This window comes from Protopterus annectens, chromosome 4.part0, assembly GCF_019279795.1.
Source record: "Protopterus annectens isolate FY-2018-M chromosome 4.part0, PAN1.0, whole genome shotgun sequence".
Taxonomy (NCBI): Eukaryota; Metazoa; Chordata; order Ceratodontiformes; family Protopteridae; genus Protopterus; species Protopterus annectens.
Genome location: NC_056733.1, coordinates 1,348,297,501 through 1,348,314,677, shown reverse-complemented (window position 1 = coordinate 1,348,314,677; position 17,177 = coordinate 1,348,297,501).

Genomic DNA, 17,177 nt, shown 5'->3' with positions numbered 1-17,177 from the left:
TGAAAACTGCAGACCTATTAGTCTGACTGTCTAATATGCAAAGCCATGGAACAAATTATCATGGAAATGATCAACAAAGACATAAGCAGCCTTCAGACAATAGACCCAGCCCAGTCTGACACTTTGTCAAGGGAAAGTCATGCCTACTAAACCTGGTGGACTTCTTTGAGAAGGTTACCAAGGCAAGGGATGAGGGGGAATGGTGCATACCACCTACATGGAACTGGCTAAGGTGTTTGATCCAATGCCCTACTCAAGTATAGTTGACAAACTCACTGAACTGGGCATAAACCTCTGTATAACTTGCTGGATTGATAAAAGGGGTACAACTAGCACCCTGAGGCAGTCGGGATTGGTGATACCATTTCCACATAGAGAACAGTCACCAGTGGGGTACCTCAGTGCTCTATGCTTGGACTGCTTCTACTTGGGATCAAATTCTCAGAGGTAAAGGCTAATGTCAAGGGCTTTTGGCCAATTACGTTCACAGATGACTGCAAATTGAGGGCTATCATGGAGTCCTCCCATGATACAAACATCTTACAAGAAGGTATAACACAAACAAGTGACTCATGCCAAAGTAACAAAGTAAAACTCAATGCCAAGAAATGGATTATAGTGCCGTTTGGGAAAACTGCCAACCAGGCTAATCACTCCATCAGCAAGTCACCCCTAAGAGTTGACCCACTAGTCAGGGATCTGGGAACATATGTAGACAGAAATCTGGCCTTTGACCAACATGTGGACAAAGAATTAAGAAAACATGCTATGTCACCCAGCTTATAAGTAAAGGCATGGCATCCAAGTCCAAGTAAGTCATAGGTCTCTTTATTCATCCATTATCAGACCCATCATTGAGTATAATGCCTCCTTTGGAATGTACCTGGCCAGACATATGCAACAGTTGGAATGCCCACAAAGGTTCTTTACCATGAGAATTCAGGGTATAAACACACTGTCTTATATGGATTATCTTAATTCCCTGTTTCTATATTCTGTCTTCTACAGATTACTGAGAGGCATTCTGTGCTTTGCATACAAGACATCCTCGGATCTAGTTCTGATGGACCTTTAACACATCCTCATAACAAACAGCATCAGAACCACTAGATTTAAGGGTTTAAATTTTGCTTGTGACATAATGAAACATGTTGGTGAGACAGATATGTGTCTCAGAGGATCCCCATGCCCTACAATAGGGTCCCCATCCATGTGAAGCAGAGTCCATCTCTAACCCTATTTAAGCATAACTTTGACCAATAGATGGGAAATCAGAAATTCACCCAGGGGCTGGCCCCTATGTCTCTTATAGACTGAGGCAGACAGTAATGCACAGACTAACATACCCCACCCATATAAACTCTACAAACTTCCTAACTAACAGATCTCCTCCTAATAAATGCCCATTATACATAGGGACTCAACTGGGTTGAATTCATGCTAAGGCTTATAAAGGCCCTGGTGGTTGTTAGTGCAGTATATACCTGTGAACATATAAACTACAACTATTAGTATTGTAAGGAAATGAATAAAGATTGAAAATAAATTTGTTTTGATATACTACATACCAGTCCTTCCAAGATTCCTGTACATTGAGTAACAGCTTAATTTTAGTTCTCTGGGTGTGAAAACAGCAATTCAGAACAGGCAACCAGTAAATTTCTATTTTTGAGTACATTTCAGTAACTGGCTTGTAAGTGCACTGCCTGGATGCCAGGAAAAAAGAAATTCAGAGAACCTGAAAGAAAATCAATCACAAAAGGTTAGGAAAAACACTGAGTGGGATGAATTCTGCAACTGTTCAGCAAAGAAACAGTGCAGGCTCCATCTTTGCTGCAAAACATGACTTACAGTAACCTAGAGGAAAAAAATCAAATGTACTCAAAGCTGATTAAAATAAACAAAACACTAATGGAGTATATCAACTCGAATAAAAGGATAGAAAAAAATGGAAGAAGCTTTAAATAGCTATTCAGATGAGGTGATAAAACTGCAAAAATGAGAGGATGAAATAAAGAAAAGGCTGGCTGAAAGTGAGACTGCTCAAGAAGAGATGTTTCAAAAATAATAGAATTAGAGGACAGAGCACTTAGGGAAAACCTGAGATTTTCTGCTGTAGCAGAAAAGCTTGTAGGAACAGACTGCATTAATTTTATGAAAGCACTAATAAGCAGCTGGACTGGTATTTCACAGCAAGAGTTGTTAATTAAAGGGGACGTCATATGTATGCTCCAAATCTGGCCATGAGAAAGCAACCTAGACCATTAATAGTAAAGATGCAGTCTTAGCAGAAGGAGTTGATTCTAACAAAACTGTGGCAGAAGGACAAAGTACTAAAAGTGGGAGACAGTAGAGTGTTTGTGGATAATGATTATGCACTATACACCAGGCAGAAGAGGAGTACATTTATTCCACTAATCAGGGAATGTCAAGAAGCAGGCATGAGATTCAAACTGCTATACCCAGCTATCTTCAGAATATTCTTTCCTGAAGGGACAAAATATTTTTTGATACAGAACATGCTAAGGAGGAAATACAAAAGTTTGTCCTTCAAAAAGTGAACTGTGAACAAATGGAGATATTGCTTCTTGTTCCTCTGGTAATAAAGACCAAAAAGAGACTGTGCGAGTGAAACATTTTTCAATGTTTCAACAGAAGGTGCTTGAGAGATAGAAAAAAGCACAAGAATTGAATAGAAGAAATGAGAGTACACTGGAAATGAAGCAAATACTTGATTTGGGAGATGGTAATAAACAGGAATAAAACCAGCAGCTAGGAAATTGACAAATAAATGTGGGATAACAATGCATTAATTATACTTGTGAAACATGACAGAACAAGAAAACCTGGAAGCATTGTACTTTTTTTACTTTAATAAAGTTGTAGGGGACTTTAAAGCATATGCCCTACTTCATGTCATTAATGTTAAGAGGAACACTTAGGAGAGGGTAAGAAGAGGGAGAGAGTTAACTCTATGTAAAACAAAAATGCTGTTCTTAAGAGTAATATTTTTACACTGTATGATATAATATACATGGTCCACGGTGGTACAGCAGTAGCGTTGTTACCTCACAGCAAGAGGTTCTCCCATTCGATTCTCGGCTTGGGAGTGCCTTCTGTGTGGAGTCTGCATGTCCTCCCTTTGGCTGGGTAGCATTCAAAAGACATACCTGCGTAAATGGGTGTGCCTTCGTTGAAGGTTGGGCGTCGAGCTGACACCTCGGTGTTTCATAAAAATCTACTGCCAATCATTAGCAGACCGGAGTTCCGCTGTGGCGACCCCTTACCAGGAAAAAAGCCGAAAGACAAACAACAACATGATATAATATGCATGCTATTTCTCCTTGTTCAGTTTTAAGAAATGTAGGCACTGCAGTATAGAAAAATATTTACTTATTTATTGACATTTGTTGATCGGGAAAGTCTGACTGGGTGAGGCGCTCATTTTCAGTGGAGGCCCGGGGAGAAAAGCTGCACAAACACATTATTATTGCACCACAGTATTTTACAAGAAATTACACAGTATTTTACAATAATTTACAGAAATTATAGTACAATACAGTACAATATATCATACTGAGAAACAAATTAATAAATTGTGAAAAGTTATACTAACAGAGAGAAATGGAGTAATTTACAAGATTATGTATACATACATATATATATATATATATATATATATATATATATATATATATTGTAAATATTGAAATAGGTTGAAAGTTAAGAAAGGGAAAAGATCACAAGAGGAGTAGTTTTAGGTTGAAAGTTAATAGAGGGAAAGTAACATTACTAGTGGGGTAGTTTTAAAAGAGGTGAGGGAATTAGAATGATAGGCTAGTGAGATTAGCAGTAAGAACAGAGTTGTTTAAAAGGCTTATAAATCAAAAAGAGTTTCCTGCTGGATGTAATGGGTTAAATTGGGGTAAGCTAGAGGAAAGCTCCAGGAGAGTATGATGATTTATCTATTTAGATAGATGCAGTGGCAGATTTTAGTATGTAGTAGGTAGTTCTTTAGGGTGAGTTTAAATTAGTTGAAGCAGCTAATGACATTTATGCTGGTTGGAAATGATTTCCATAGTTAAGAGACAGAGTATGAGTAAAGGCAGTGTCCAGCTCTTTTGTTTGGTACATAAACAGTTATGAGTTGTTTATTTTCAAATCAAATGGTTCTGGTGGGGCTATAGAGTATTAAAATGTTCTTAAGGGCAAGGCAGTTGTTTGGATTGTAGACAATTTTATGTGCTATGGACAGTTGAATGAGGTTAAGGTGTTATGGAAATTCCAGCCAGTTTAATTCTCTTAAGGCTTGGCAGTGATGAGAATGGTATGAGCTGGTTGTGGCAAATTTGGGGGTCTATATCGAATAATCGAAAAGTGAATTAATCGAATGGTATTTACATCAAAAATAACATTCAGTGAATTTGCTCTTGTGGGGGGTTGTGCCCCCCCCACACTAATTGTATATACCAACTCCGAGATCGCACTACAGTGTGGAAAGGGTAAATTTTCTGATCTTCACTGTACTGCGACCTCACTATTAACAGTTCTCTGAACGGTATTTTCAATGTAAATACCATTCGGTGAATTCACTTTTCGATTATTCAATATAGACCCAAATCTGGTGATTTTATGGTAGCAAGACTGGAGCTTGTTTTATAGAGATGAGTGCAGGTTAGCAAAAATGGGGACACCGTATAATAGGAAGGGGAGCAAGTAAGTATTGGTGAAAGCTTTTTTGGTGGTGCAGTCCATGAAATGTTTATGTCTGTATAAGGCTCCTAATTTGCAGTTTGTTTTTTAATGGCATTACCAATATGCTATTCAAATGTAAGTTTATTGTCAATGCTAATGCCTAATAGTTTAGCATGGGATACGGTTTCAATTTCTGTATTGTTTTGGGATAAAATACAAAAGTCAGGTGAGTGGGGTTTTGCTGCTTAGAGTAGAAGCTTAGTTTTTTTTTGGCATTAAGGAGTAGTTGTGATTCAGTTAAGCAGGCTTTGATTGCAGTGAAGGTATCTTGGGTTATTTGTTGGAGGTGTTGGACATTGTTTAAGGAGGAGATGATGGCAGTATCATCTGCATATTGGATAATAGAGTTAAGAGGAGAAGCAGTGTGAAGGTTGTTGGGAACTATATTAAAGAATAAAGGTCCAAGTATGGACCCTTGTGGTACTCCCATTTGGTTGGTTTGGTATTCTGATAGGGTAGTTTTCCATTTTATGCATTATTGCCTGTTTGTAAGGTAGCTATTAAACCATTGGTGGGTGAGAGGGATGCAGCCAATATTAGAAAGGTGTTGTAGAGGTTTTCTGTGTAATACTATATCAAGAACCTTTGATAGCTCCAGTAGTAGTACAGAAGTAATATTACCAGATTCAATGGATCTCTGTACAATATCCATAAAGGATGAAAGAAACCCAGATAGCAAATACAAATCCACAATCTAAATAAACTCAGTACATGGCAAGTGGCTTCCACACACACATGTCCTTTTAATTCCATTGAAAAACTTGGTAAAACACTTTAAAACTACCACAAAGTAAAAGCTAAATGGCTGAGCACTTTCATCTGTTAATTCAACATCTTCAGAACCGCTAGCTACTAACACAGTAAGTTTAAAATAGGCTTTCAAAAATAGACACACCCCTCCAAAATAACTAATGAAAACTAATATTCAAATAAGGAGTACGTACACCATATTAAAAAGTCTACTAGGAGTAATATAACCAGTGATCACGATACTTGTGGTAACCAATGAAAAAAGCAACTTTGGCAATTCAACCAATGATAGCAATGGCAAAAACTAATGTACAGGTGAACAATACATAAACCCCATAGGCTACATCTTACCCAATCAAAAGTCCAGAATGGTAAAATTAACCAATAATAAAAAAGGCCACAAGGACCAATAATAAGGGCAGCAGTAAGATTTTACCCAATGGCAAAAAAATCAACTGAAAAAGTAAAGCAGATGATTCAATTAAGCAGGCTTTGATTGTGGTGAAGGTATCTTGAGTTATTTGTTGGAGGTGTTGGACAATGTTTGAGGAGGAAATGATTGTAGTATCATCTGCGTATTACATAATAGAGGTAAGAGGAGAAGCAGTGTGAAGGTTGTTGGGAAATATATTAAAGAATAAAGGTCCAAGTATGGACCCTTGTGGTACTCCCATTTAGTTGGTTTGGTATTCTGATAGGGTATTTTGCCATTTTACACATTGTTGCCTGTTTGTAAGGTAGCTATTAAACCATTGGTGGGTGGATGGAGTGCAGCCAATACTAGAAAGATGTTGTAGAAGTTTTCTGTATGATACTATATCGGGAACCTTTGACAGGTTTAGTAGTAGTAGTACAGAAGTAGCATTACCAGAGCCAATGGATCTCTGTACAATATCCATGAAGGAAGAATGAAACCCAGATACCGAATACAAATCCACTATCCAAATAAACTCAGTACATGGCAAGTAGCTTCCATGCACACAAGTCCCTTTAATTCCATTGAAAACTTGGTAAAACACTTTAAAAAATACCACAAAGTAAAAGCTAAACAGTTGAACGCTTTCATCTGTTAATTCAACATCTTCAGAACCGCTAGCTACTAACACAGTAAGTTTAAAATAGGCTTTCAAAAATACACACACTCCTCCAAAATAACCAATCAAAACTAATATTCAAATAAGGAGTACATACACCCTATTAAAAGTCTACTAACAGTAATATAAACAATGATCGTGCTACTTGTGGTAACCAATGAAAAAAGCAACTTTGGCAATTAAACCAATGATAGCAATGACAAAAACTAATGTATGGATGAACAATACATAAACCCCATAGGCTACATCTTACCCAGTCAAAGGTCCAGAATGGTAAAATAGACCAATAATAGAAAAGGCCACAAGGACCAATAATATGGGCAACAGTAAGATTTTGCCCAGTGGCAATAAAGTCAACTGAAAATGTCAAACAGCTGATAAGATTTGAACTCATTACCCCTGGTTTACAAGACCAGATGCACTTTTTGAGGAGTTTGGATAGTGGGGAGAGGAGATTGGGCGATAGTTAGAGTGTTCATTGGAGTTACCTCCTATGTGAAGTGGGGTGATGATGGATTTTTTCCAGAGGTTGGGGACATAGGATTCTGTAATGGAGCAGTTGATCAAAATGGTAACAGGGTACACTATGGCCTTGGCGGAGAGCTTTAATTATTCTGGTGGGAAGCCATCAGAGGAGAGAAAGCGTGGTTTTAATTTTCTGAGGGGTCTCTAAATTTCTGTGGTTGATATTGGTTATAGTGAGAAGAGACTAGATGGTGTAATATTGCTTTGGTGAGGAGAAGAATTTTCTATGGGGGAGAGGAACTTTCAAAGTGAGGACTGCTTTTGTGGGGTAGAGGAGGACCGGGAAAGGAATTTGATAAGGTGATGGTGGAGGAAGAGGAGTCTGTTATTAATTTGTGTATGCTATTTATAAAATGTGAATTGAGCATAGTGACTATTTGCAAGGGTGTTTTTTCTGGGCATGGTGATGGGTTTTGTTTGGTGCCAGTGCTTTTCCAGAATTGTTTTGGGTTATTCTGTGGATAGTCAGTTGGTTAGAGAAATAGTTTATTTTGTCAGTACATACTAATTGTTTTTGCTTTGTTTTGTAACTGTTTGTATCTAAGTAGGGTATGCTCATTCTTGTTCTTATGCCATTCCTTACAGGCCTTGTCCCTGTTTTGTAGGAGTTGATTATTGGCCTTTGTTAGCCAGGGAGTGTGGTTTGATTTTACTCTTTTAGTACAAGGAGGGGCTAGGTTGTTGAGAGTGTTTAAAATATCTTGTTAAAATAGTATATGGCATCATCCAATGGGAGAGATTTTAGTGGGTGCCAATCTGAGAGTTTCAGAATATTGATAAATTCTTGTTGATCAAAATGTTTTAGGTTTCTGTTGCCTTATAGTTATGAGATTTGGATATGTGGAGTGGATCTTTAAGTGAAAACGGGTAAGTAGTCACTGAGTATACTGGGTAGGGTCTTTGGATTTGAGTATTTAAGTGTATCTGAGATTAAGATCCAGTCAAGGGTGGCTCCTAGAATGTTGCTGTTTACCATTTTGGTAGGGTTGCTGATGAGTTGGGTGAACTTGTAGAGGATTGTGTGGTTTGTTGGGGACTCAGTTATTAAAGCTTGCCAATTGATGTTTACATCTCCCATAATAATAGTTTTGTTGCAGATATTTTCAGACATCCAGGTGAGGATGTCCTCAAGGGTTTGGAAATGTGGTCCTGTTGGGATATATAGACTAACTATGCATAGTTGTTTAGATTTGTTAATTTGTAGGGTTCCTATTAGGATTTCAGCATATGAAAATGATGGGAGTGTTTTCTGGAAGGGTAGTATTGTGAAAGAGTTGCACAGATTAGAGATACCCCACCTCCTTTTTTGTTGGTTCTATCATTCCTTAGTAGGTTTTAACCTGGGGTGTTATTTCAATATCTTGGATTTGGGGGTTTAGCCAGGATTTGGTGACTGCTAAGATGTTCAGGGGTGTTTTGTGTTAGCCAAGTATGGAAGTCTGTAATTTTGTTACAGATACTACAAATGTTTATGGTTGCTAAGAGTAGATCTTTAGAAGAGGGAGTTTGGTTGAGTGTAGTTATGCCTGAGGGTCCCGGGTTGGAAATAATCTAGTCAAAAAAGTATGATACAAGAAAAATTGATGTGTTTTTCCTCATTCTTTTATGGGGGATGACTGTATTAAGTCCCTTGGCCTGAGCTAGTAACAAGTTTTAAGAGAAAGAAAATAAATAAAAAAAGAACATTGAATATAATAAAGTTTTCCTCTAGCAATGAATAAATAAAGAAATGCTTGTAGAAGCAACTCTGTATCTCATTCTCATGTCTCCATAGTGATAATCTAATAAAAAGTAATAAAAACAGAATATTTCTTTCTTTCAGTTGCTAGGAGATGATGTTTTTCTGATAACATTCAAGTGTTTTCCCTTTCTGGGAGAGCAATAAAGATAAGACAAAGCCAGAGAACACTTAGTGGAAGCACAAGCTGTACCATGCTGGATAAACTTCCTTTTAGGTTAACCCATGTCTATGAGTGAGGCTGTCAGTTTGGGACAATTGTTCCTATTAGGAAGGTAGAACATCAGTATTTGAAGATGTACATAGTTTTGTGTGTTAGTATAAAGTTAATAGGTTTTAGGGGTTTATTTATTTATGTATTTATTTATTTATTTATTTATTTATTTTGTGCGTGGGTTTTTTTTTTTGAGAGCTTTCAATAAAACAAAAAGTTTTCTAAGATATGACATAGGCTTGCATGGATATGTCAAGAAACAACTGTATAAAAGATCAACCTGCCAAACATTAATGTATGCATGTAACACAAAAGCTGGAACTAGATACTTAACAAAAAAGCTGATACAAATAAAAGGTGGGAATAATAACTTTTTAACATAATGACTTTTTCTATATTACCTTTTAATGTTAATGGTCTCAGAGATGTGTATAAAAAAGAGTAGTGAACTATATTAAAAATGTAGAGTGCAAAAAGCTATGCTACAGAAGACACATTTGGAAAAAACTGAAGGTTTTCAGGACAGTTATTTAGCTGAAAACCTGGAACAAAGGAAAAGAGGAATACTTGTATTAATTGCAAGAGGAGTTCCAGTAGTGATAGAAGAGGATAGAGGACAGAAAAGATAATAAAAGTATATTTTTAGTACTAAATTGCTCCTGGCAAGGGAGGAGGCTTACACTGGCATGCATTTATATTCCACCTAAAATTGCTTTAATGGAGCTTAAGAAAATTCTGTGAGAAATAATCAGTTTTCAGCAGGCAATATTACTTACAGGTGGGGATTGGAATTTTATTTGCAGTAGTAAAAATGTGTCTGGGGGCCCAGAAGTGAAAATATAACAAAGGAAGGCAGATTTTTGAAGAAATTTATGAAAGTGTTTGACATGGAATATATGAATTCAGTAGCAGGAATTCAGAATTAATTTACATATTATTCCCCAAGATACAAAAATTTGGCTAGGCTAAACAGAACTTAAATCAGCATTTAATTGAAAGTTTTGATATGCATCCAATAACTATTTCAGATCTCACACCAATAATAAATAAAATAAAAACACAGGATAATGAAATAAAAATGAGACACTGGCTCTTTCCTACCTATCCGTTGAAAAGAGAGGAATTTAAGGAACAGGTAGTAGAAATTATTCAGGAATTATTAGAGAAGATATACATTTCTTCTAAAAATATAGCTAGGGAGTGGGGTAAAATTAAAGTGGAATTTAAAAATACAGTGGGAATAAAAGAAAGAGATATATGTTTAAGAAGTAACAAGAATTATTTTGAGGGAGGTCTCACAGACTAAGAAGAGCAGTTGCAGAATGCTAAGCAGAAAATAAGGGATTACCTCGATAATATGCATGAGTTTTGAAACATTGCTGTTAAGCAACTGTTTTACAATAATAACACCAGAGCACAAAAACTTTTAGTGCAATAACTCAGGCAAAAGAAAGTAGAAAGGGTTGCTGCCAAGCTTAGGGAGGCTATAACAAGGACAGTAACAAGAGATCCTGTAGAGGTACTAGAAACATTTCAGAAATGTTATGAAAGTCTGCATAAAGAAATATGGAGATCAAGAAAAGGTACACATGGAAATGTTTATACAGGAATTAAATATGCCAAGGTTAGAGGTAGATGAGGCTCAATTACTAACAGGATAGGAGGAGATGAGATAAAAATAGTGATGTATAACCAATTCATAGATGGAAATTTGGAAGCTAGGAGGTAAAATGATAAAGATCTGGAAGGCTTTGCTTAACAGTATTTTAAGAGGAGGAGAAACACCAACACCATGGAAGAAATTGGTGGTGACTGTAGTAGCTAAAGACGGTAAAGAGCCATCAAATTCAGCTTCATATAGGCCCATTTCAATCCTAAACCATGATTATAAAGTGCTTATGTCTATAATGCTAAAAGAATGGCAAATGTGATGCCAACATTTTTAGATATGGACCAGAGTTGTTTTGTGGAGGGGAGGCAAACATTTTGCAACATTAACAAAATGTTGATGATCTAGAGGGAAGGTGAATTTAAGAAAGTACCACTGTTGTTGGTGTGTCTTGATGCAGAGAAAACATTTGACAGAGTAAGCTGGTAGTTTTTGAACAGAGCAATGGAAGCATTTGCATTCCTTGATAAAATTATAAGACTAATTAAAAGGATATATGAGGGATCTGAGGCTAAAATTAAACTGTATGTGTGTTCCTATCTGATAATTTCTATTTGAGCAGAGGAACCAGGCAGGGCTGTCCTCTTTCCCCTTTGTTATTTGCACTATATTTTGAACCACTGGCTAAGAAAATAAGAGACTCAGAAATTCAAGGATATAATTAGTATGGTAGTCAAGAAAAGCTGGCTCTATGTGCAGATGACATTATTTTAAACCTGATAAAAAACAGAAAAGGACATTTTAGTGTTGTAGAACATTTTGAGAGATTTTCACATCTTTTCAGGATACAAAATTAATTAAACTAAAACAAAGGCAATAGCTGTAAATAACATGTACCACACACAAATTGTTTCATCCATATTTATGGGGGCATGATAAAATGAATTATTTAGGAGTATGGTTTAGAAAGGATTCTGGTGTGGCAGCTAAGGATATATGGGATGAGACTAAACAAAAGATTATACAAAAACTGAGAAATTGGAAACTGTGTTATATGGACATGGATAGCAAGATATAAGCAGTTAAAATGTTTTTAGTCCCTTTAGTTTTATACACAGGTAAGGCATACTTTTATCAATCAGAAAACTTGTGAATAGTAATTAATATAGGGCTGAAGGATTTTATCTGGGAGGCGAAGATGGCAAGAGTCAAGTGGGATAAACTGATTCTTTCAATTGAATAGGGCAGTTTGGGATTACCCGATTTGAAGGGGTATTTCAGAGCTACAGAGTTAAGGTTACTGTATATAGCGCAAGCAGAAACATATAATTCAAGTTGGAAAGGGATGATGATGAAACAGAAGGAAGCTCAAGAAACAAGGAGAGACTGGGATTTAGGATGCAGATCTTTAATTAGAATAACAATACTCATAAAGAATATTATATTCATAAAGTGGCAGAAAGTATTCTGAGAACTAATCCAACACAGGAATGGAGAAAGCAGATTCTGCCGATAGGGATGAGTGCAATTAGGGATGCAGACAATAGGCAAGAATGGGATAGAATTTATTGGAGAAAACTGACAAAAGAACCAAAGTATTAGGAGCAAATAATTAGAAAGAGAAAGGTAATAGAATGGGAGGAGGCCAAAAAATTATTTGGACTGCAGACTAAAGATTGCCTTTCATATCAAGGATTGCTATCAGAGTATAAGCAAAGAGAAAGAAATGGGGCATCCTAAGTGAAAGACCAGCATTGGTAGAATTTTTAGTACAATCTAGAACAGAAGCTGCTGTTAAAAAAGGAATAATTAGTACAGCATGCAAATTATTGCATGATAACTATAAGAATAAATCAGAAGAGGCTAGAAAGGATTGGGAAGAAAGATTGGATAAGTAATTCACAAAGAAACAATGGGGGATATATGTATGTCTTCCAAGTATGCAACAAAGTCTAGAAGATTTAGGATCTTTGCTTGGAAATATTTATATAGGTATTTTTTATACCCCAAATAGAGTCCCAATAATTTTTCCTCAGGTAGACAGCAAATGTTGGAGATGTGACAGGGAAGAAAAAAGTAATTAGGAACATATTTTCTGGGAGTATAATCAAGAGGCCACGGTGGTGCAGCGGTTAGCGTTGTTGCCTCACAGCAAGAGGTTCTCCCATTTGATTCTCAGCTGGAGCGCCTTCTGTGTGGAGTGTGCATGTCCTCCCCGCAGTTGAGTGATGTTAATGACATGCAGGTAGGTGCATGCGTGAATAGGTGTGCCTTCATTGAAGGTTGGGCTTGGGCTGGCAACTCAGCACCGTAAAAAATCCACTGCCAATCATTAGCGGACCGGAGTTCTGCTGTGGCGACCCCTAACCGTGAAGAGCCGAAAGACATTACTTTACTATTTTCTTGGAGTATAATGAGTTGGCAGACTTTAAAGATTCCCTGCAGACTCCTCTGTCAGAGATGCTGGGTGAGCAAATTGGTGTAACTAGGGAAATGTTTTTTTCTGAGCTATGATACTGAATCGGAATTGCCTAGACATAATAAGGCCTTGCTAATGCTGATTACGGTGACTGCCAAAAAAGCAATCACTAGAAAATTGAAATCGAAGTCTGAACCAACCTTATTAGAAGGAGTGAATATAGTAACAGAAATAAAACTATTGGAATTGGGATCTTTAGAAAAGCAAATCCAGGAAACAAGTGCCAGGGCACGTTGATACACGGTTCAGATAGTTTATTCCACAAAAGTTAAAATTGACAAAAAGTGCTCAGACCAGCAATATACTGTGTTAACGCTCTTAACATCAACACTTCAAATATGCGTTTTCGTCCTTACACATAGGACTTCATCATGGTTTGATGAAGTCCTATGTGTAAGGACGAAAACGCATATTTGAAGTGTTGATGTTAAGAGCGTTAACACAGTATATTGCTGGTCTGAGCACTTTTAACTTTTGAGGAATAAACTATCTGAACCATGTATCAATGTGCCCTGGCACTTGTTTCCTGGATTTACAGTTCTTTGAAGTGCTACTACTTTTTTTGGATCTTTAGAAAAGGGTAGGAGCAAATTACATAGAAAAAATAGGGAATTGTGAGAACAATGCATGTATAGAAGGAATGAGGTTTAAATGAAGGCAGGATTTGAGTGAGCTATGTAATGTTTTATTGACAATGACTGGATAGATTATAAGTGATGTATAATGTTTGCAACTAAAAATATGTCAATATGGTTTTATTTTCATTTATATAAATGTATGATTATCTGTATCATATGTGATAATTTAAAAAAGATGTTTCTTGTCAAAAAAAAGAAAATATTTTTTGTAATGGTAAATGAATGGATGAAGGAAGGTATAGTGGAAGACGTGGTGGAGTGATAAAATTTGTATAGAAAGATTATGATAGAAAAGATATAAAAATTGGAGGCCTGTAATACCAGGGAATACTGGCTATAAAGTATTAATGAAAATACTATAAAAAGGATGGAAAAGTATTGGATGAGACAGTAAGAGAATGGGTTTGTGATATAAAAGGAAGGCAAGTAAAATAAATGCTAATTATAGTGAAAGAAGTAGTAGACGTGATCTTGAAGGAAAATGGAGTAAGACTGATAGTATGTGATATAGCTAAAGCCTTTCATAAAGTGAGTCTTGAAGAAATGAGGCAAATTTAAGAGGCATATGGTATAGGAGAGAAAATATTAATGTAACAAAAATATTAAGAACATTCATGGGTAATGGTTATGATAAATGGATGGATGGGAAAATATGAATTAAGAGAGGCGTAAATAGAGATGGATGCCCAATGAGTAAGTGCTTATTTGTGTAAGTAAAAATGCAGTCCTACAGACATGGATGTACAAAAGAATGGAAGCAAGATGGGAGATGGAACGAAAAGTTAGAGTACACATATCAGGGCCATATGCAGATCATTTAATTCTAGTAACAAAAAATGAACAAGTGATGGATAAGTGAGGTTGTAATAAGGACTGAAAACTGTTTAAAAACTGATTTACAATTTAACAAGATTAAGTGTAAGGGATTTTATGAGGTATTTGGTGTGAGTGAAACTATAATGGGTCAATGGTGAGATACTAGAACAATTAAAAAATGTTGGCTTGATAGGAAAGCTTTTATATTTCATTTCAGAAAAAGAAATATATGTTGAATACTTATGTAGTGGGTAAATAGCATCTTTGTGGGAATGTACACACAGGGATAATTTCTAATAAAAAGAAGAATGCAATTAGAAATATCAGTGATGCATTTAGCATCTTCGAATTTATCTTGGATGACAAGAAAGGTAAAAGAAAGAAAAACTAAATAATAAATATAATGTTATATGAAAAGTATAGAAATGCATAGGAAAAATGGAAAAGAAAAAAGGACAGTATGGAAGAAAAAGGATGTAAGAATAAAATGAAGTTATGGAAATTAAAAGTAAGTGATGGTGGGAAAAGAAAGGAATTGTATAATATACTTTTGGAAAAAAAAATATTTTATGTACCCATGGAAGGAATTTAAAAAAAAATGAAAAAATGCAATAAAAGGCAACCAAAGCAAGTTTCAAAATTTTTATGAAGCAGAGAATTTTTTTGATAAGAATTCATCTGATAACTGGTGAAAGGGTATATGAAGCAATGGAGGAAGGAAAATGTGTTGATTATTATGAAGAAGAAACAAAACATTCCTGAGTAAGGCATTGCATTAAGAGCTTGGGTACAAAGGTCTTGTTAATACAATGCAGTATTTTGTTATTCACAGACACAGTCACTGTGAGGAAAAACATCATTATAAGCTAATTTGCCTGTCTATGAATTACAAGTTAATTATCATAAACTATCATAAAGTGCAGATCAGAAGTTCAATAAGGAAGTTAACTAAGTCAACCATACAGTCAGAATTAAAATAAAAAACAACCAAAAGAGTTCAGAGCTAAAGATTTAATATAAACATACACTAAGCATTTTCATCTTACAGTACTAAAGACTTCATCAGATTAAACTTCATTAACAATGTGTTCCGAAAATAAAATATCACCATCTAATCAGAGCTCACTGACTCTTAAAGATACAATAAGCTCACTGACTCTTTTAAAGATACAATACATTTCAATTCATAAAAACAACTGTAAAATGTTGTCTTATGATACTATAATAATAACAAGGAAGAAACAATAATATATATATGGGTTCACTATAGAATACTGAAATATTGAAATCCCGAATTTCAGTATTTCGAAATTCTATAGCCGAAAGCTCTAAATCCCAAAACACCATAAGCGCGAAATTCAAAATCGCGAACCTACACGACAAATACACCACACACATACACATACACATACACACAATCTCTCCCCACAATCAAACATACAATCCTACACTACAGACAAGAAGGAGGGCACAATCACACACACACACATTTCACAGCCCCTTGCACACACACATCACAGCCAAAACACAAACTAACATACACTAAAGCCCCTAACCAACACACTCATACATACTTACCTGAACGTACACCTATCCATTCACACACCACAACACCAGAAGCTCTGAACTTCGGTATTTTGAATTTCAAGCTTCTGGTGTTTCAGGATTTAAAGCTTTTGGCTATAGAATATCGAAATACTGAATTTCGGGATTTCAGTATTTTAGGATTCTGTAGTGAACCCATACACACACACACACACACACACACACACACACACATACACACACACACACACACACACACACACACACACACACATACACAACATGCATTTAACCTTATTTGCAAAAATAGTTCTTTCATATCCAGTATGTTCTCATAATTACCGCCTTTTTCATTTTGTAAAACTCTATCAGTAACAAAAAGATATATTTATTAAAATCTTTACATTTCTGTATAGGCCTAAAGAGAACATCTATATCTTTACCTTTACAAATATCGTAAATATGTTTGTAAATTCCATCCCCAAGTCTCCTTGTGGATTTACCCACGTAAAGAGACGAACATGAATGAAAGTTGCCAGATACACCACCTTAGTTTTATTGCAGTTACCCTACCAGGACATGCTATACTTCTGTTGTAACCTTCTACACATGTATAAGATCCATCCCTGATGTATCTGCAATACTCACAAGTACCCCACTTCATCATTTAGATGTTCCTTTGCTAAATGTAGGCCATGATACATATTCTAAAAATTTAAGATTTTTCCTTCAACTATAAATAATCAATGGATAATAGCCCAAGATATTCTTCAAATCATAGGAAAAAATGTCTTTCCACACTTTTTTTCAAAATATTAACAAAAATGTATGTATTGTTGTAAGGAAACACCATAGATCCAGTCTTATCAATTTCACCCCCAATTATCTTATTAAAGCTGTTATCCAAGAAGTTACCCATCACTTGGGAGTTTCCATTTTATATACTGTCAGCACGACATGCTTTCTCTCAGTCAATCTCCTATATACCTAAGTACCCAGTAAGACACACACATG